Source organism: Castor canadensis, chromosome 5, assembly GCF_047511655.1.
Source record: "Castor canadensis chromosome 5, mCasCan1.hap1v2, whole genome shotgun sequence".
NCBI lineage: Eukaryota > Metazoa > Chordata > Mammalia > Rodentia > Castoridae > Castor > Castor canadensis.
In genome coordinates this window covers 12,219,904-12,240,504 of record NC_133390.1, presented here as the reverse complement: position 1 = coordinate 12,240,504, position 20,601 = coordinate 12,219,904, and the positions used below count along the sequence as shown (strand labels likewise).

Sequence of the window (20,601 nt, the reverse complement as noted above, 5' to 3'; positions counted from 1 at the left end):
CTCTATCTCCCTATAGACAGGTGCCGTGGAGAGTCCTACCTCTTACCAATGTGTACTTCTTCTCCACTAGGCTGCAAACTCAGCCTCTCCCCATCTCTACCTGCCCCCAACCCTCACTGCCACCCTCTAGATTCTCTGATATTTTCTTCCCACGGATTGTCAGTACCCAGGGCTCTTGCAGCCATCTGTAGGATGGGCCTGGCCTCGCAGCCCCAAGTACCTTAGAAGAAGCCCAGGTACAAAGGGGAGTCCTCAGAACCAAAGGCAAGTGATGCCCTTGGATTTCCCCCCCTTCACTTTCTAATCCCTTTTTATCTGCTCATTATAAACTGCTTGCCTGGCTGCTTGTACCCACCGCCTTGCAACTCATTTTCCCCTCACAGCTGCGTGCTGCCTAATTTTGGCACCTGCCAGAGCATCCGACTCAGGCTGGCTGGAAACTACTTACCAGCCCTAAGAGAGGCGACCCTGGCCAGTGATTCTACAGGGACTTGCCTGTCTCCAGTCTCCACTGATCACTCCCACGTTGGGCAATCTCGTCCCACAGCCGGTGACAACCATAGCTCACCTTCTTGGCAATGAGCAGCATGCAAACATCCCAACTGCTGACGTTCCAAATGGTGGCAAGTTCATCCTAGCGTACGCCGAACAGCTCCATGGTAGAACCATAAGCAAAGCCAAGATCAATTTGGCTGAGACCGGCGGTCTAAAGGTTTGTAGCATAGGAATAGTGCACCCCTGAAACGCAAGCTAGACTAGATAACACACCTAAGACAGTCCTCACACATAGTGACCATTCAGAAGGTGGGGGAGGGGGAGGGTCATCAGCCACTTAGTGCTGCTGTAGCAGAATACCACAGCTGGGGTAATTTATAAAACAGACATGATGTCCAGGATCAAGGCAAGCACGAGGCCCTGAATTGGCTAGGACTTTCGTGGTCCTTCATCATATGGAAGAAGGGCAAGAGAGCAAACTCCTTCAAGCACTCTGTAACTGAATTAATCCATTCATAACGGCAGAGCCTTCATGGCCTAAACTCCTCCCATTATGCCCATCTCCTAACACTCGCACTGGTGGTTTCCAACATGTGAATTTGGGGGGGGGACACATTCAAACCATAGCAAGTGGGGGAGAACTTGATGTCATGGAGGAAACAGAACATCAAGGAAAACTGTTAAAAAAATAATAATAAAATTTTCAATCTGACCCAAAGAGGTGGATTTTGATAAACACAAGTGGGAGTGGGCAGGGCGTGGCTCGTGCCTGTAACCCTAGCTACTCAGGAGGCAGAGATCAGAAGGATCACAGTTTGAAGCCAGCCCAGGTAAAACAGTTCATAAGACCCTAGCTCAAAAAAACCCATCACAAAAAAAAGGGCTGGTGGAGTGGCTCAATGTGCAGGCCCTGAGTTCAAGCCCCAGAACCACAAAAAAAAAAAAGTTGAAATCCTAACGCCAAGTACTTGTAAATGAACTTTGGATGCTGGCTCTTTGCAGATACAAGCAAGTTAAAATGAGGTCATACTGACTCAGGGTGGGCCGTACAGCCAGTGACTGGTGTCTTTAGAAGAGAGGAGACTTGAAAACAGACACAGGAGAAGATGCCATGTGAGGAAGGCAGAGATTGTAGTGATAAATGTCACAAACCAAGGAACCTCTGGAGGAGCCAAAAGCTGAAAGAGGCAAGAAAAGAATTTTCCCTTGAGTCTTGGAAGGGAGTTGGCTCTGCCTGACGATGTGATTTCACACTTCCCGCCCCATATCTCTGAGAGAACACATTTCTGTTGTCTTAAATCACCCAGCTTCTTCCAGCAGTGCTAGGAAACTAAAACAGCCGTGATTTAAGTTTGGCCTGAAAATCATCCATGCAACAGGAATGGTGGTACAGGCCTATAATCCCAGCATTCAGGAGGTTGAAGCAGAAGGCATGGAAGTTTAAAGTCAATCTGAACTACATAGCAAGATCCTGTCCAAAACAAAAAACAAAGAGAGAGGGAAGAGAAGGACTGGCGGCGTGACTCAAGTGTTAGATCTCCTGCCTAGCAAGCGTGAGGCCCTGAGTTCAAGCCTCAGTACTGCCAAAAATTATAATAATAAAGAGAAAATAATAGAAGAGAAGAAAAGAGAGGGGAGAGGAGGGGAGGGGAGAAAAAAAAAGGGAAGGGGAAAGAAGAGAGGAGAGGGAGGTAATCCTAGAGGAAAACTGAGGTCACAAAGCACCATCATGATTGGAACTGTGCATATAAGACCAGTGTCTAAGGAGAAAGGTCAACAGATCCTGATGGCTGAGGCCTGGGTTCAATCCAGGCCTGAAAGGACCCATCAATGGAACTAATCCTCCCATTCACTGGGCTCCTCTGCTGCCCCCCACCCCCAGGCTTTCTCATCTTTGTTCACCCAGAGAACATGTGCATTCTTTATTTTTCCCTAGGTCCTTGCTATGGAGAGGAACTCTTTGCCATCAATGCCCATGTTTAAGTGGATTACAAAACAAGAAAATATGAGTTGGGGCCTTCAGTTTCCACTGCGTACCACCTACCCAAGGATGAATGTGCTTTACTAGGGTTTTTTTTTTTTTTAAGGTCATACTCATTACAAAAGCTTTCAAAGTTAGAGAAAAATATCTGGAAAAAAAATAATAAAACCCCCCCTTTAATCTCAACACTTTAAAAATATTTACAGTGAGTATCTTGACATATCTGATGTAATAGAGAGAAATTGTTTCTAATATTAAAAAAAAAAAAAAAAGGAAACACCTTACTGGAAGCATGGCTCAAGTGCTAGCATGCACCAGGCCCTAAGTTCAAACCCCAGCACCGCCAAAAATAATAATAATAACAATAATTAATAAACAAACAATCGGGATAGAATGCTCCTAAAGACTTACTCTGGCAAAGGAAAAGAATGAAAAACAACCACATAAAATGCACAGCATGCTAGAGCAAAGGGAGACAGGCGAGCACAGGTAAGAAAAGACCATCAGCCATTTAACAGTGCTGGAAATCAGAAGATTTTATTCACCTCAAAGGAGCAAAAACAGAGACAGACATCTCCAGCAGGCGCCAGTGGCTCACACCTGAAACCCTAGCTACTTAGGAAGCTGAGATCGGGAGGACAGAGGTTCCAGGCCAACCCAGGCAAATACTTGGTAAGACCCCTGCTCCACAATAATCAGAGAAACATAGACTGGAGGTGTGGCTCAAGTGGTAAGACTGCCTGCTTTGCAAGAAGGAAGCCCCGAGTTCAAGCCCCAGTCCCCTCATCACCCCCATCCCCCAAAAAAAGACATATCCTAGCATCTATAAGTCAGGTACTAAACTAATGAATTTAATTCAGAATTCCACAAACAACATCTTATGATTCCTTGAGAGATTTAATTTTTCCCCAAATTAGAATTGCCTGAGCCAGATGTGTGGCACGCACCTGCTATCCCAACACATGGGAGGCTGAGACAGGAGTGAGTTCAAGACTAACATGGGTTACATAGTGAGTTCCATGCCAGTGTGGGTTACCTAGTTATGGTTATGGTTTCCTGGCAACCATAATATAAGAGCCAAGAGCTGGCTCCCCACAGTGGCAGCAGTGGGGCTATGCCCCAGGGCACTGCAGGAGAGGGCCCCATGTGTTTAGATAAAGATAAGGTCCTGGCCCTTGGAGAGCTGCTTGCCAGTTGCTAGGAGGCCCATCCTGACTTGGATGGGATTCAGAAGTGCTGGATCACTGCGAGAAGACATGGATTACTGCAATTAAAATTGCGAGGCAGTGCATGAGGAATAATTTCTAGCTTCTCTCACTGTAATAAGCTACATTAACTGATCCTGGTATGAAAAATGGCAGCTAACTTGCATCTTTAAAACCTTTGACATAAGCCTCCAGGTTCTTAATATGAAGCAGAGACTTTGTCAATAAACTCTACCTAATTTTGACCCCATCTATCAAAGGAGCTGGCCACTGGGTGTACTTGCTTGAAGTAATCTGATTATCGTGTCCACTGGCTGCCCACAAACCTTTAAAATAACCTGGATAGTTTGATACAATGGGTGAGAATTCAGGATCAAGGCTGCAGGTAGAGTCAACCCCCAAATTAAAGCAATTCATTTTCGGGGGAGGGAGCAGAACACACTGGTGAATTTTTTCAAGCTGTTTTTAAATAATTTGTTAAATTTCTTAGTTCAGTGAAAACCACAGCCATACAGTCTTAGTTTTTTAAGTTACAGGGAAATGTTAAAGTTCACTTGGGATAATTGTAGAATTGAAATTATAATTTCTAATTGCAGGTGTCAAGATGAGATGTTTACCCTAATATCCATAAAACTTTTCTAAAATGTCACGGTCAACCTTGAATGGCATTAACATTTTCTGAAAATATTTCCAGAACTCAATGAACTGCTTAAATGAACTCTGGTCATCCAGCAATATATCTTCTCCATAACATTAACACTGGAGGCTAAAGGCAAGCCCTCCATGACACAGTTACTAGCAATATTCTGAAGTTATTAACAGGACAACTTACTCAAGTATGGAGAAGCCCAAAACACCTGAAAAAACTGTCTATTTTTTAAGAACTTTCTATCCTAAAAAAGAAATATACCATATTAATTTAACTTCAGCTAAAATTATAATCAAAAGATGATGCATCGAGAGCTCATTTTCAAATATCTACAAAACAAAAGTTCCTTCTTTATGTAATTTAAATATGTGGTCTTTAATAACACAGTATTAGCCAGGCACCAGTGACTCATGCCTGTAATTGTAGCTACTTGGGAGGCTAAGATGGGGAGGACTGCAGTTCGAGGCTAGCCTCAGCAAATAGCTCACACAACCGCATCTCCAAAATAACCAGAGCAGTGTGGCTCAAGCAATAGAGTGCCTGCTTTGCAAGTGTGAAGCCCTGAATTCAACCTCAGTCCCACCCAAAAAAAAAAAAAACATTACACAGTATTTGCAAAGCTCAGTGTGTGTTCAGTGATAGAGCACGTGCAGGCTCCTGTCCAAGTTCCAGCACCATTTGAAAAAAAAAAGGACAGTGAAAGTGTCCTTCGAGTACATGGTTTCCACCTCAGCACTACCGACCGTGACCTTGATAATCAGTTCTTTGTTGGTGGGCTGCTCTGTGCATTGCAGCATTACTGGATACTTAGCATCTCTGGTCCCTGCCCTCTAGGCGCCACGAGAATCTCCCCAGTAGTGACAACCAGAAACGTCTCCAGGCACTGGCAAATGTCCCCTGGAAGCACACTTGGCCCGAGTGGAAAACCTCTGTCCTAGTTTCATGCACAAAAATTTATTACCCAGAAAAAAATTTAATATACAAAAACTGATACTCAAAGTCAGTTACTTCCAAATGATATTGCAAATATTTCCTTCAATTTGTTTTTAATAAATAAATATAATAACTGAGCCTCTGACAGAGCTTTTTAAATAAATGAAGTGTTGCTTCTTTTTTTAAGTGTGAAATTGGTGTGTTAAAACAAAATGTTTCCTGTGTTCCTTTACCCAATCTGGAACTTAATTGGTCATGCAAGTACAGTGACAGAACAGAAAATGTAAATGTACTCCAGATCACCTACCTGTGGAGAAAGAAGTATTGACAGAACTACAACTAAGTCAACATTCTCTACTGGTTTTCAGCCTTCAAAAGCAAACAACATGCAAAGGAAGCCATCAGGAAGGCAAAATGACAACTGGGTGTAGATGGCTCACACCTGCGATCCTAGCTACTTAAAAAGCTGAGATCAGAAGGATTATGGTTCCAGGGAAGCCCGGACATAAACCATGGAGTGCCTGCTTTGCCTGTGCAAAGGGCGCTGAGTTCAAACTCCAGTCCCACCAACAAAAAAAGAAAGTAAAATGACAACCCACAGAATAAAGAAAATGTTTGTAAACTGTATGTCTCATTAGGAAATTGTATCTGAAATACAAAAAGGTGGGCAGGGGGACAGCTCAGTGGCAGCTTGCCTAGCATGCACAAGGCCCTGGATTTGATCCCCAGCCATGCCAAAAAAAATAAAATAAACTTAAAGAATTCTTAGAACTTACTAACAAAAAGACAAAAATCCAACTGAAAAATGGGCAAAAGGTCTGCATGGACAGCTATGACAGAAAATATGCAATTAGCCAATATGCACGTGAAAAGATCTTCAATATTATTATGCATCAGAGAAATGACTACCACCAAAAAAATTTTGCTAAACCAAGAGTGGTGGTATGTGTCTGTAATCCCAGCATTAGAGAGGCTAAAGCACGAGGATTCGGAGTTAGGCACTGGGCTCATAGCAAGACCCTGTCTCAAAAAAAAAAAAAGGAAAGACCTGTTTCATTTTTTTAAAAAATATATGTTAAATGAAAGAAGCCAGTCACAAAAGGCTACATATCATGTGGTATCATTTACACGTAACATACAGAGCAGGCAAATCCATGAAAACAGAGAGCAGAGGAAGTTGCCAGGTGCTAGGCAAAGCGGGCAGAGGAGGGGACATTCAAGAAAAATGAAAATGCTCTAAAGTTAATTGAGATGTTTGCACAACTCTGCAAATACACCAAAAACAACGGAATTGTAAAAAGACGGGTGAATGCTACGATAAAAGCAAAGACAATCTACAGAGAAGGCAGAGGACTCATTAGTCATGACCGCAGAAACAGGACATAGCAACACAATGCCATCTCCAGCACTGCCGACAGCCAGGGATCGAACTGGGAGGACAGTCGAAGGGAAAGACACAGCAGAATGGATATCTTGGTTCACAAAGGAGGAAGGGGCCTAAAAGTTATTGTCATCAGCTAATGGAACTAAAGGTCTCCATAAATAATACACAGATTAAAGAATAATCAGTGTAACAACCCGTTATGGAACCAGGCACTGGTGGCTCCTACCTGTTATCCTAGCTACTTGGGAGGCTGAGATCAGGAGGATCAAGGTTTGAGGCCAGCCCAAGCAAACAGTTCATGAGACCCCCCCCCCCAGCCCCAAACTAACCAAAGCAAAATAGACTGGAGATGTGGCTCAAGTGGTAGAGCACCTGCTTTGCACACATGAAGCCCTGAGTTCAAACCCTAGTCCCACTTAAAAAAAAAAAAAAAGAAACTGCTATGGTTTGAATGTGTCTCCCCAAAAGGTCTTGTGTTAGAAACTTAATCCCCAATTTCATGTGTCCCTGGTATTTAGAGGTGTGGCCTTTGGAAAGTAATTACAATTCTGTTTTTCTGCAGTACTGGGGTTTGAGCTCAGGGCCTCACACTTGCTGGGCGGGTGCTTTACCACCATTAGCCCTGTTTTGTATTAGTATTTTCAAGATAGGGTCTCTAGAACTATTTGCCCAGCCTGGCTTTATACACAGTTCTCCTGGCCTCTGCCTCCTGAGTAGCTGGGATTCCAGGCACCTGGTGGTAATTAGAATTCAATCCGGTTATGGGGTGGGTTAACATGTTGGGATAGATGGCTTTATAAGATGTAGAGACACATAAGCAGAACCCATAGTGCTCTGCTTCACCACAGGATGCCCTCCACCATGTTGGGACATAACAAGAAGGTCCCTGCCGGATCCCACTGCCATTCTCTTAGACGTCACAGCCTCCAGAACTGTGAGCCAAATAAAATTCTACTCTTTATAAATTACCCAGTCTCAGGTATTTTGCTATAGCAACAGAAAATGGACTAAGTCACAACCATCATCATCAAAAAATAGCAAGCATGAAGTAGGTAAGATAGAATGAGTAAGCTAAACTGTCATTTATCTTAACAGGAAGTCAAGAAATGTATATTTGTATTACTTAGAAATACAAAGGTGACCACTAGAAGAACTGAAAACAAAACTAAAACCAAGTCACTGTTTCTGGAAATTATAGGATTGAGTGGGAATAAAACAGAAGATACTTTTCGTGATAAGCCCGGATGGTCTATGAAATGCTTTTTGTTTTGCTTTGGGGTTGCTGTTGTTTTGTTTTGTTCTATTTTTCTCTTTTCTTTTCTTTGTGGTATTGGGGTTTGAATTCAGGGCCTACAACTTGAGCCACTCCACCAGCCGTTGGGCATTTTCAAGATAGGGTCTCTCAAACTATCTGCCCAGATAGGCTCTGAACAACCATCCCCCTGATTTCTGCCTCCTGAGTGGCTAGGATTGATTACAGGCATGAGCCACCAGCGCCCAGCTCCATGAATTTCCTAATAGTATATGGAATTACTCTACAGATTGTTTTTGGAACCAAATCAAACTTGGCATGACTGGAGCCACAGAATCTGCATGAAATAAGGACATGCTGGATGTCAAAAAAATATTAAACTGAGTCATCATTCCTGAGTGTAGTGATTCAAGGGCAGATGCGAGAAGCTGACAAGTTTGGTACAAGACTGCATCCCTACTAAGAAACAGCTTGAAGTAGATGGGTCCCTTTCGGAAAACAAGAAAGCTACGTAAAACACATGGAGCAGGGGTGGGATGGGGTGGAAACACAAGGCCCTGGGTTCCATCCTCAGCACCGAAAAAAAAAAAAAATTCAATACACAAAGCACATGAGTAAGGCAAACAGTGCAAATCATTCTAGGAAGGTCAAAACTTCCTGAGAAGAACAAACGTTCAAACATTCTACTAATTTTGGAATCAGAAGAATTTAGATGAAAGCCGAGCCTAAGGATCTCCCACAAAGTAGACCCCATCAGGACACACTTGGAAATCTAGCAGGGGAAGGAGACCCTGCTCACCACCAGACACAGGGGACTTGTGCAAGTGAAGGCATGCATAGTTATTTAAAACGTAATCAGGGTTACAGTGTGACACTTGGGACTCTGGAATCAGGAAGCCGAATGGCAGGCAGTACCACTATAATTACACCAGAACCAGGAGTGTCCTAGGGTAGACCTCAGGGTCTTACCAGCTAGAAATGGACCCCTGTGGGCATCAGACCCCAGGGAGCCTTGGCTGAAGAACTTGTTCCCAGGTGATACTTGCCCAGGACATCCTTGTGGCCTGTGAGATGACATGAGAATTCTTCAAAGAAAAGAACTAACACATTGTCTTCAGTCAGTTGGATCAGGCCCAACCTCAGTCCCAAACAAAACCCACAAAAGAAGGTTACGACAAGACTAAACCCCCTGGTCTGCGCCTCTGAAAACAGCCCAAAGAGGGAGTGGGAGCTTGGGGGGGTATGGCTTAAGTGGTAGAGCGCCTGCCTAGCAAGTGCAGGGCCGTGAGTTCAAACTTCAGTACTACTAAAAACAAAAAAAGAGTGAGTTTGAACTAGCTTGGGCGTCCGTGACTTTCTGGCTGTCCTGCTAGAAATCATTATTTGCCTGGAATGTGGCCCAGGCAGTGCAGGTGGATTGAAGGAGACATCTTGTCCCCAGGAGCTGAAGAAGTCCTGTGCAGGCCAGGTCTAGGACGGCAATCTCTCCCTGAAGACCCAGGAGGCATCCAGTAGAACAAAGAACTACAAGGTGGACCCCTCCCTGCAGACCCTTCACTCAACATGCAGACATCAAACCCACCCCCACCACTGTGCCACCCCACCTGCCCAGCATGGGTGGGAAATTCCATCACTCCATTCCCCTGGCCCTGACACCTCTGCAGGGAACATTTCCCAGACCCCATGCCTCATCCTGACCTCCTCCTTCCCCTGGGCTGACCTGCTGGCTTTCTGGGCTCATTATCACCTCTGCAGAGCTGGCAGAGGAAGCCTGGAGCAGGAAGTAGACTTGATCTATGTTTACAAGGGTAGCAGCTCTGAGGAGATAGGGAAAGTGGTGGGGAGGTGGGAGACCCCTCCATTATAAGCAGGCTTTATAAAGGCAGCTTTTTTCTACAGGATATCCTGTCTTCCCCATGGCCACACAAGTGCGTTGGGGTTTTTAAGGAAAAGAAACTAAATACTCATAGCCTAATTGTCCCTTTACTCTCCATCTGTTCCAAGCCAGGCACAGTTCTCTCACATACCTGTATACAGCAGTCCCCCTTTATCTGGAGGGGAAGAGCTACTTCTAAGACCCCCTTGTGAGCTCTGACTTCTAAATCCTGTTTGTACTGCTTGTTCCCATACAAACATACTTATGCTAAAGTTTAATTTATAAATTAGGCACAATAAGAAAAAAATAACAAAAACTAAAACTATGGGCCTAGGAGTGAGGCTCAGAGGCAAATCACACCATGTGTAAGACCCTCAGTTCTCCCCTAACACCGCAAAAATAAGTAAGTAGTAAAATGGGACAATCATATCCAGATACTTTAGTAACATTTATTTAAAACTTAGGAATTGCTTGCTTCTGGAATTTTCCATTTAAGATTTTTGGACCATGGCTGACCTTAGGTAACTGGAAGGGAAGCTGCTACCCTAATTCTTTCATCTTTAATAAAACTGTGCTCAGTCATATAGATGGGCTGAATCTGATCAAAGTACATAATATATGTTGTTTAAAAAAAAAAAACAAAAAAACACAATGAAACCCCTTCATACAATTAACTCATCCTAATAAAAAAATTTTACAAAACACACTCTATGATGGAGGCAGAAATTGGAATAAATAATATAGGTGTTGGGTTTTTCAAAGCAGAAAATGAGAAGTACTTTTCCTATTATACTTGTGTTTCCCTAGGCTCCAAAATGCTAGGACCCCTCACACACACACACACACCCGACCCCAACCACACCCAGGTCTCCCTCTATGGACAGAAAGGTTTGTGACAGTCCCCAGCCTCAAGGTCCTTGGCTCATTCTGAAGCTGAAAGAAGGTGCCTCCCACGGTGTTCTGTGAATCATCACTCTTTGTGTAACCTCCTCCAAGCGCACTCAACTAAGTGACTCTCATATGTCACTGCGCCCCTCTACTTTTGCCACAGTGTGTCACTGAACTAAGACCCCCCCAGAAAACTACCTTGTGTCAGAATGCCAGCTCTCTGGGCTCTAACTCAGCCAGCTGGGAGAGGAACCTGTTCAACTAGCAAAAATTCTCAGGTCTTCTAGAAGTATCTCCTACCAGCACTGGAGGAACCGCTCCTGCCTCCCATGCCCACAAGCCAGGCCCGTGTGAATCTCTTAATGAGGCCACTGGAGACCAGGAGAACAGAGGAAGTCTTATGCTGGAGGGGCGTGAAGGAAGGTGACGGAGGTTGGGAAGGGGATGGAAGGGGAACGCTGTGCCTAACTATTAATACTTGTACCCTTGTACACTAGAACATTTATTTTCCAAACACTCTGTTCCTTGCTGAGTACCGCCTTATTTCTGAGTGCCTCCTTTATTTTTCTGTAATTCTTTCAAATCAGTGATTTGGCCTATAATAATGAAAGAGGTTTTTTTATTTTTTCCTTTGACACAGAACTTATATAAAATGGAATGTGTACAGATTAAAAACACCTCGAGTTTAGCACTGGGAAAAACAGATAAAGGTTTGCTGGGGCCTTGAAAATGTGATTTTTCTGATCTTCTATTAAGGAAGAGAAAACCCCAGAAAGACAAAGAGATACACTCAGAAACATACCCTCTACCTGTTTGGTTCAATTTAGAAAAGAAAAAGTGTCTGTGTATGTACGACCAGTCTGCTTTTTGTTTTGTTTCTACATTCTTCAAGTCTATAAAACCAATCTCCTTTCTTGGCTCCTTCGAACACTTATTCTATTTTACAGAATAGAGTGTTGCCTGATCCTAGAATTAAAAATGAAGCCAATTAAGTTGGTTAAACTAAATCGTTGTGGTTTTGTCCTTTGAAAATGTACACACACACAACACACACTAAAAGTGTGTTTTTGAAACAGAAGACCAAATGACTGGAGACAGCATAAATACAGATCTTTTTCAACCACCAGCCTGAGTCTGAGGTGTTCGGGAATCCCACAGGCGTTTGGACAGTGTCCATAGAGGCAAACTTTCTCTAGGCTCTCACTGTCATCCCTCTACCCCCCCACGCACAGAGAGTGCCCCCTCTACCATTACTGATTTCTACCCAAGACATCAGTGTGATTCCAATTCGGGCCTGCAGGCCTCAGTCAGGAAATCACAGGCCCCTACTGCATTGAAAGTACTGTGCCTGACCCCATCGCCACCACCGCCGCCACCACCCATATCAAAAAGTTCCCTCCAGAAAGCAAAGGGCGGAAGTGTTAGCATTTGCGCCTAGTTAGGCCATCAGCAAAGCTCTCCAGATGCTCCAGGAAGCCTGATTCCCTTGTTCACCAGAACTGCAGGAATTTGGGAGAGAGGAGACAGCCCTCACCACCCCCTCGCTTTTCCTTTGGGGGTTGGAGGGGGAGCTTTGTCCCACTTCTTTGGATGAATGTTACAGTGTAGTTAAATTGTCAGCTAATGAGATTTAACCATAGGCTCCCTTTTAAGTTTAGGCCCCCAACTGATTTGATTCCCAGAGAGCAGGGGGAGGGAGGGGAGGCCTCCAGCATCTCTAAGGACCAGAGAATTCCCAGAACCAGTGCAAGAAGGACTGGAATCATTTCTGAGAGCAGAATTTTAATAGGCTACACTATTTATTATTTGACATCTAGAAATAATGCTACCAGCCTGGTCCATCGCAACAGCTCACAGCAGGCAAGCCTCCGAGTAGGGTGACCAGGGCCAGGGGAACTGAAAGGGACAGGAAACAGTCCCCAGAGGCTTCTGCAACCACCAGACAGACCGCAAGTCTCTCACCTGGTTTTTGTTTGTTTGCTTATTTTGGCCTCTGAGGTCTATTTAAATCAACAGACGAAGGGTGCTAAAACAGGAAGCACTTCTTCAATAATGTCTTCATCTCTCAATAAGCCTGAGATTGTCTTTTTTAACTACGTGATTAGGGCTGGGGGTTTTTGTTTTGTTTTGTTTTGTTTCAGTTTGTTTTTTTCTTTTAAGTATGAAATTGGCTTCTCTTTTTTTGCCTAAAAAAAAGAGTGTACAGCTGGGAGAACAGAGGAAAACCAAGTCAAAACATATTGACAGCATTTTGAAGATACTCAATGAAACTAATTCTCCCTTTTACCTTCCCTGCTTTGTCAATAGCCTCTTCAAGTTTATTTCCTCTCTATTCAAAGATAATTACTTAGCAACTTCAGTGTTTACCAGGCAAAGCACCTCCTAGGCAAGCTCTGTACTTTAGGCACAAAAGAGCCAATTCTGGAACCCAGCGACTTAACCTTTTTCAGCTATAGGACATAGCTTAAACGTCACCTCTCTCAGAAGTGTTCCTCCCTGCCTCCAGATATCTTTGTTCAAACCTCCCACCATCCCAGGACTAATCGCTATGAACCCTATCATTGGTCCACCACCAACTTCTTCCCACCTGGAGGAGTTTTTCCTCCCCCAAGCCCAAGTCTGGGCCTCACAGTCTTGAGGAAGAAGGAAGAAGAAACAATTAAAACCTAATGGAAAACCAAACATATAAAAAAGGAGCTGCAAGCGATTAGATATAATTAAACCTAAGGCCAACTAAAACAAGTCTTGCTTGAAGCTGAAAACCACAGTCCTGCATGCTTTTAAGATAGAATTACAGCTGGAAGAGTAGAGAATCCAGAAAAGGGAAGGGACATGGGGCTGGCTACTCTCTCTGACAGATTTCAACATTACACCAGTGTTTGGTTATGTTAGGGGCACTGCGCTATGCAGTTAATCAATAGCTTAGCCCTCCCTCATACAACCATCTCCTTAAGTACACTCATCCCTACTTTACAGACACAAAAACTGAGGCTCAGGGAAATTAAGGAGTTTGGTCAGGATCAGTCAGCTTGTGAGTGACACTCAGCAAGGTCTGGAACCTCCTCTTGTCTGATCTCAGGTCCAGGCTATCAACCTCTGCTCCAGCTCAACGTGTGAACCAAGTCAGCATGCACGGGCCACTCGCGCTGGGCTGCTCTGACTCCAGGATGCCGCACAGCTGATGCTCGGGGCGCGTGGGTACCACTGAAGCAGGCACGATTTGCACAGTGTCCCCCAAGGGCTCCAGCGCGTCCTTCAAAACCAGCCAGACAGCACGCAGGGAAAAGGCCGACTCGGGATGTCAGTCTGACCCGGGATGAAGACCAGAGGATGCGACTGGAAAGGGATGAGTGTGGCCAGGTCAGCGCCCTGACAGCCCCACCCTGAAGGTCCTGGGCCAAGCCAACAGCGCCTCTGGGTGCAAGGGACTTGAGGGCGCGGGGTTCGGCGGGGCTGGAGCGAAGGCGCTGCTGAGTCCGCGTCTTTTCCCTGCGAAGCACTGGCCGCGAGGCCAGGGGAGGGGGCTTCACCTGACAGCACGCACCAACTTCCCACTCCAGGGGGCACGCGGCAGCCGCTGGGCCGGGGGAGCTCAGCTCTCACCCAATGGCGAGGTCTGTAAACAAAAGCGGGCCCCACGCGGGTCCCCAAGCCGAGTGGCGATCCGCGCGTGTCAGCGACATCGGAGCGCCAAGCGCAGGCGAGAGGGCGAGGCGTGGATCCAATCCGAAGCGGAGACCTAAGGCACAGCCCACGGGACTCCCGCCGCCCGGACGAGTCATTGTCTGCCCACCCACAGGATTTCGCTTTAAATGCCCCCTACGGCCGGTCCCCCGCCGTGTGCCCGCCCCCCAGCTCTCCGCCGGGTGTGCCTGGACCGAAGCGCGGCACGGATGGCCAAGGTGAGCGCCCCGGCAGCGCTGCCTAAAAGCCAGGCCCGTAAATGCCCAAGTCAGGGACCAGAACACACAGACAGACCCAGGCACACACACGCACGCCCTCCCCGAAGTTGATTAAAAATCAGCCGATAAATATATAGTGATGCCGCCGCCGCAGGTCAGCGCTGACCTCCTGCTGCCTGGAAGATCGAACGCCAACGCCTGGACACTGTCACTTCCATTAGGCGCCGGACACCTGGGTTCCTCGGTCTCGCCTCCCTCCAGGACGCTCCTTCGCGCGAGGGACGCCTTCCCTCCCCAGATCACCCCACCTCCCAAGTGTGTGCACACGAAAACAATACGAGTAAAGCCCGATCGGGGGGAGCTAGGACCCACCGGGAGCCCCAATGTGCGGGAGACGGGAATCAGGACGTGCCCGTCACGGGCACAGCGGCTCCAGGCATCCTCATCCCCATCCCTGCAGGCGGCTCTGGCCCGTCGGCTCGCTCCCCCTAGACCCGCGGTACTCACCTGCGACGATCGTCCCGGATCTCCGCGACCCGGCCAGGCACAATGCGGGGCCACCGGGCCCCTGGGGCTGCGGGCACCAAAGCTTCCCGGCGCTGCAGAGCTGCGCGCCCGACGGCGGCGGCGCTGCTCTGCCCGGCCGCGTTTGGCCGTCTAGCCGTCTGCCAATGGGAGCTGTCAGGGCTCCTCCAGCGGCGGCCTCGGGGGCGGGGCCTCGGGAGCCCGTGGGAAACCGAACTCCGATTGGGCCTCCTGACAATCGCTCCGCCTCCGGCCAGCCAATCAGAGACGGCAGGTACGGGAGCGGGGCGTTCGGAGTTGGGCTAGCGAGTGACAACAGGCGCACGCTGGGTACCGGCGCTGCATCCCGGCCCCCGGCCCGCGGCTGGGAGGATACTAGGGTCGTGCGCTCAGGGACGCCATCCCGTCAGGCTCGGGAGGCGCAGCCTGGGGAGGCCGCAAGAAGGCAGCCGAGGCACGGCGGGCCGGGGAACGGGGAGGGAGCCCCTAACAAAGCAGCTTTGGGAGGGCCGAGCGGCCTCCGCCTCCTCCTACAATAGGTCCGCGAAGCTGCCTGTCACCCTTGCATAGGTGGAGGTGGCCAATGATGTGCACTGAAGGAGCTAAGAGTTGGCGCGCGCGCGCGCGCGGCTCGGCATCGGTGGGATTGGTCGGAGGTAAAGGATTTTCCTGCCACCTAAGGCGGAGAAGAAGGGGGAACGGAACAGGGCAAAGTGCCAAAAACCGTTGTACCTGGGACACGTGGTCGGCCTTGGGAGGCGTGTGGCTGGCTGTCGGGGAAGACGGGAACTTTTTTAGGAGAGAGCTAATTTCAACGCAGTCCCTTCCCGGGGATCCCGGGGGATGTTAGACACCAAACAGGCTCCAGGTAGAGCGCAGAGAGTGCAAGCGTGGCTCGGTCAGTTCACCTTGCCCAGCAAGCAAAGTTGGGATCACAGTGCGGGACTTGGACCTCACGTTCACCTGGACAGAGTATGTGACCAGGCAAGGTTCACAAACACCTCCTGGTCGCCTTCGTCAAATTCAGACGGTAGTTGCAGGTAGTGGCCAGGTTGTGAGGGACACGGAAACAGACGCTGCAGACCCTCTAGCGAAACCACCTTCGCCCAGCAAACCCGAGCCTCCTCCTCGCCTTAGGAGCCTTAGGCTTCAACAACAAAGGCTGGATGAATGTGCCTTATTCCATACGCTCGCCTCGGGGTGGGGAAGGCTGCTACCCCAAGGTCACCTTGTTAAAAATAAGGACTCTTAAAAGGAATTGTGGGGCCATTGGAAGGTAAACCTAAAGAGGAAAATTAGAACTCATCTCTAGACAGGTGTGGTGCTGTAATTCCAGCACTTGTGATCCCAGTACTTGGGAGGCAGAGACAGGTTTGTTGGTTCAAGCCAGCCTGGACTAGACTCTCAACTTAAAAAAAGAATCATCCTACCCTGATGCAGGTGGCTCATGCCTGTAATCCTAGCTACTCCGGAGGCAGAGAAATGGAAGATCTCGATACAAAGTCAGCCCCTTCAGGCAAATAGTTCATGAGACCCTATCTTGGGGAAAAAAAAAAAACCTATACCAAAAAAAAGGCTGGGTAGTGGCTCAAGAGGTAAGAAGAGAGCGCCTGCCTAGTAGCCTGAGGCCCTGACTTCAAACCGGCAGCCAAAAAAAGAATCCTTCATTCCTCAACCTTTTTCCACCTTTTCCTTAAGAGCCGCCCACTTCCTCTCTCACCTGGACCTCATCAAGGCCTCCCATGGTCTTTCTACCCCACACCTTGCCTCCTGAAATCTGTTCTCAACTTTGCAAGACTGGTCTTGTAAACTGGACAGATCTTAGCTTGCACCCTCGATTCTGTGCATAGAATCCTCCATCCTCAAGTCCTCCCTTCACCTGACTATTACAAGCTTCCATCTTGGAAAAGGGTGTGTGTGTGTGTGTGTACACATATAAGGGGAATGTGTACATTTGGAAGGGTTTGTCACCAAGTTTGGCTTAAAGGCACAGACTCTGGATCCAAACTGCCAGCTTCAAACCTTATCCTCAGCTGTAACCGAGGACAAGTCACATCAACCTCCATGCCTCAGTTTCCCTCTCATGCCTACCACATTACAGTTGGTATGAGAATGAGCACTGTGCTTCGAGAGTACCTGGCATCTAGTAGCATTAAATAACAAAGTAAAGAAACATTTTCCACTAGACACACGTGCAGTGGGCCTGCAGAGGCCTCGTGCACCTGGGGCAGGTTATGATAGGGTTTTCTGGAAGTGATATAGAGTCAACCTTCCATATCCACAGATTCAACCAACTGAAGATGAAAAATATTCAGTGAAAAAGATTGTTTGGCAGGCGCGTGTGGCTCACACCTATAATCCTAGCTACTCAGGAGGCAGAGATCAGGAGGATCACAATTCAAAGACCCTATCTCGAAAAACCCTTCACAAGAAAGGGCTGGTGGAGTGGCTCAAGTGTAGGCCTGAGTTCAAACCCCAATATCAAAAGAAAATGGTCAGGTAGGAAGACGGGTACTGTGGAGATCTGTAGCTCACATTTTCTTGATGCATTCATCAGCTGTAGGGCATCTCTGTGCTGCTTCTTGTCTCCGACCTGAAGTGTGTCGCTGCTTCCTACTGAGGGGAGAGAATGGGGCATTTTGATTAAATGCCACAGACAAATGCCATCTGGCAGGATATTCTGCCATCTTGTCTCCTGAGGGCACAGTTGACATCTAAAGCAGAATTAAGGTTGAGGGCAAAAGCAGAAATTCCATTTCTGCTGCATGACCCCAGCTTCCACCAGAGTTAGAATTCCTTCCCCACCACGCATTGGAAGGCTTGCCAGACACAGGTGTAACAAGTCACAGTAAATGGTCTTCCGTCGTATGGCGACACTGAGAGGAGCCCACACTAGGCAGCCAGCCTCACCTCTGTCCCGATCTGGCCTTCATGATGGCTTCTATGCTTCTCAGATACCAGATTTTATGTTAGAAAACTGGGATTTGACCAACCAAGAAACTCATTTGCAATAACAAGGTCTGGAATGTTCTAAGAACTCTGAGAGGGTAAAAGCAGCATTTGTGGGGGTTTTGTGTGTGTTTCTTTGTGTGTTTGTGGTACTGGGGCTTGAACTCAGGGCCCTGACCTTGAGCGACTCTACCAGCCCTATTTTTGTGAAGGTTTTTTTTCCGATAGGGTCTTGTGGAACTCTTTGCACAGGCTGGCTTCGAACTCTGATCCTCCTGATCTCTGCATCCTGAGTAGCCAGGATTACAGGCATGAGCCACCGGTGCCCAGCACAACACTTGTTTTAGTGGGAGGAAAAAAAAGAAAGAAAAATTCACCTCCATGCTGAAAGGAGTGAATAGTACAGTTGTTGAAGGGTACCTAGAGATGGGAACTGAGTCACAGTGTGGGACAACTCAGGATACATGGAAAACAGTGAGACAGGGCTTCTGACAGCCTAGGGACCTCCACCTTGAGGGCCTGGGCACAGCTTCCAGCACCCTTCTCTGGGCCTCTGTTCTCTCTCAACAGGAAAAAATCTGTCCAAATTTGCATGGCAGCCATGCACAAAGTATGAGACTTCTCTTTTCTGATGTTAAATCTGCAGAATCATTATTCTTTCTCTCATAGGCTTTAAAAAGAAGAAGTTTGAAGTTCCAGTGAGGAATTCTTACCCCCTTTTCCTTTTTTTTTTTTTTTTTGCAACACTGGGATTTGAACTCGGGGCCTACACCTTGAGCCACTGCACTAGCCCTTGTTTTTTGTGATGGGTTTTTTTGAGATAGGGTCTCATGAACTATTTGCCAAGTCTGGCTTCGAACTGCAATCCTCTTGATCTCTGTCTCCTGAATAGCTAGGATTACAGGCATGAGCCACTGGCACTCGGCTTCTTCCTTCTTTTCAAAAGGAGGACAAGAGACACTCCTAAGAAGAAAGGACACTTTTTTGGTGACCCTTTGCTGGCTGACCAAAGAATTAATTCAACTCAACAAGCTGTTGTTACTTGACTAAGAAAGCAGACATAAGCACAGTGGTGGGGGGAAAGGTATCCATGTGGTTCCAAACACTCAGCTGTTGTGTGTTTATTCTTTACTCTTCATAGAAGAAATGGTGGGGTGGTGGGTTGAACCGTATCCCCTAAAATTCATGTTCTAAAACCCTAATCTCAAATCCCTCAGAATGTGGCTGCATTTAGAGTTAGGGCCTTTAACTAGATGGTTAAGTGAAAATAAGACCAGAAGGCTGAGCCCTAATTCATTCTGACCAGTGTCCTTACAAGGAGAGGAAGTTTGGACACTTAGATCATGTGATCACCCAGCAAGAAGGCAGCCATCTGCAAGCCAAGGAGAGAGGCCTCAGGAGAAATCAAATCTGCTGACAGCTTGATCATGTACTTCTAGTCTCTAGAACTGTGAAAATAGGCTGGGCATGGTGGTACACACTTGTAATCCCAGCACTAGAAAGGAGAAGCATGAGAATCAGAAGTTCGAAGCCAGCCTGGGCTACATAATGAATTCAAGGCAAACCTGAGCTTCATAGTGAGACCCTATGGGACCATAGCTCAGTGGTAGAGTGTTCGCCTAGCATTTGCAAGGCCCTGGGTTCAATCCCAGAACTTCAAAAAAAAATAAAAATAAAAATACCCTCCCTCCAAAAAAGAGCACTTGCTATTGCATGCAGATGGACAGGGAGGTGAGTTTGGGAGCATTTTGGGAGATCAGAAGGGAAAAATAAATGTCTTTAGCACATATCTAGTGAGAGACTTTTCAGAGAGTGAGTGGGCTGGAAGCTGGAGGTGGAGGAGTAGAGAATTTGAAAGTTACTGGCCTTCCCAGAAGATGGCGGCCCAGGCTGGGGCTGGAGCGTGGATGGAGTCCAGAGTCATTTGGAAGGAAGCTCCAGATACAGCTTGGGCATTCCTTCCATGAGGGGCGAGGGGAGGTCAAGTCTAAGCTGCCTCCCATTTTTCCAGCCTGGGTAACACCTCTCCAGCTAATAGGACAAGAAATACCAGGGGAAGAAGAGAGATGGGGGAGACTTGGTTATTGTTGTTTGGAGAATATGCTGGAGTCCATAGGATGGGGTTACGCATCCACTGAGCTCCTGAGACTTTTTGGGTCTCTAGGGTGGAGAGGGATGCTTGGTAAGCCTTCCAGAAGCGTTTTTGACTTGTAGATGACTTAGGGACCACAGTGTCTCACTAGCATGGGCCAGGTCCTATTCTAAGCTCCTCCCTGCATCAGCTCTTCAAATCTCCAGCATGACCCTGTGAGAAAGACACTGCATAAGCTTCATTTTACAGATTAGGACAATGAAGCACAGAGAATTCAAGTAACTTGCCCAAGGTCACACAGCTAGTAAGGGACAAAGGAAAGGCCTGACTTAGGACAAAGTCATTGCTTATTAGTCATTCCCTACTTTGCCTTTATTGCTTGTCCAGGGTCTCAAACTTACTGCTTCACAACTCTAGGGAGTGTGGGGAGGGAGTAGGGGGCAGTAACCCCATATGGATAGGGAGAAAAA

At 47.0% G+C, this 20,601-nt stretch overlaps 1 protein-coding gene across 3 annotated transcripts in view; it reads right to left on the bottom strand.

Annotated features, from left to right (window-relative positions):
- Tiam1 (TIAM Rac1 associated GEF 1) overlaps positions 1-15,221 on the bottom strand; it is a 357,705-nt gene extending 342,484 nt beyond the window's left edge. The window contains exon 1 of one of the 3 annotated variants that reach the window (XM_074072823.1): positions 15,073-15,221. The gene's annotated coding sequence lies outside the window, so the exon portion shown is untranslated. The remainder of the gene's footprint in view (positions 1-15,072) is intronic. The other 2 variants (XM_074072826.1, XM_074072830.1) reach the window with 2 other exon arrangements.
- Between the last annotated feature and the right edge of the window lie 5,380 nt (positions 15,222-20,601).